The sequence below is a fragment of the Silene latifolia genome, chromosome 6 (genome assembly GCF_048544455.1).
Source record: "Silene latifolia isolate original U9 population chromosome 6, ASM4854445v1, whole genome shotgun sequence".
Lineage (NCBI taxonomy): Eukaryota > Viridiplantae > Streptophyta > Magnoliopsida > Caryophyllales > Caryophyllaceae > Silene > Silene latifolia.
In genome coordinates this window covers 42,503,173-42,504,322 of record NC_133531.1, presented here as the reverse complement: position 1 = coordinate 42,504,322, position 1,150 = coordinate 42,503,173, and the positions used below count along the sequence as shown (strand labels likewise).

At 38.8% G+C, this 1,150-nt stretch overlaps 1 non-coding gene across 1 annotated transcript; it reads left to right on the top strand.

Moving 5' to 3' along the window:
• Positions 1 to 408: 408 nt before the first annotated feature.
• Positions 409 to 515, top strand: LOC141589360 (small nucleolar RNA R71). The gene has a single exon (XR_012520302.1). It is a non-coding gene; the product is annotated as a small nucleolar RNA R71 (small nucleolar RNA).
• Positions 516 to 1,150: the final 635 nt, after the last annotated feature.

Genomic DNA, 1,150 nt, shown 5'->3' with positions numbered 1-1,150 from the left:
TATAATGTCCATAGTTTCTAGGAGGAGAACTTGGTTGAGAGTAGGCCCTTGGTGGTGACCTAGGCTCTTGAACATAGTAGACCTTGGAATAACTTGGTCTCTCTTCATGATAAGCATTTTCATGCTTCCTCTCCACCAAAAAGCTATCAAATTTCTTTGACAATTCATCCAACTTGGTCTTGTTTTCCAATTCTAGCCTTTAAGGTCCTTCACTCTTAATCATTTTCTCTTTCATAGTCACCTTCTTTACCTCCATAGCTAATTTCCATGTCGTAAATGTTTTGGATCAACTCCATGATTTGGGCATTTTTCATATTGTCAAAGTTATCACCGAAGGCCGCCACAATCATATCCCTAAACCTTTGCTCAAGGGTTTTGAAAAATATTTGAGTTGTCATCCACTTGGGGATTTTATGATGTGGGCAAGAGGTAAGAAGGTCTATAAATCTTTCCCATGCTTCACTTAAAGTTTCACGATGCTTTTGCTTGAAGGTTTGAATTTCATGTCTTATTCTAGTGGTTCTTGAAGGAGAGTAAAATTTGTTGATAAAAGCCCTTGACAAGCTTTCCCAAGTAGTGAAAGTACTCGGTTCATGTGAATTCAACCATTTTATAGCATTATCCTTCAAGGAAAGAGGAAAGAGCATAAGAAGATTTTGCTCTTCCGTGATGCCTTCGTACTTGATCATACCCGCTTTTTCTTTGAATAAGACAAGTTGTTCATGAGCATCTACACTCTTCAAGCCATGAAAAATATCTTGTTGAATAAAGGAGATTGTAGGATGACGGAGTTCAAAAGTATTAGGAGCAAGAACTCCATAATTAATTGTCGAGTAAAACCGATTAGGATCCGGTCTATGGTAGTAACCCATTGGTTGGTCCGTCATTTATTTATCAACAAAGTTGGTTCTTGGTGTATTTGGTGGGCTAGGTGAGTTTGAATGTTGTGAATGGGTGGGTGAGTGATTAGGAGAGTGGTTTGGTGAAGGATTTGGTTGAGAATTGGTGGTGGAGATGGATGTATTTGTAGTTGGTTTGGTGAAGGATTTGGTTGAGAATTGGTGGTGGAGATGGATGTATTTGTAGTTGGTTTGGTGAAGGATTTGGTTGAGAATTGGTGGTGGAGATGGATGTATTTGTAGTTGGTTTG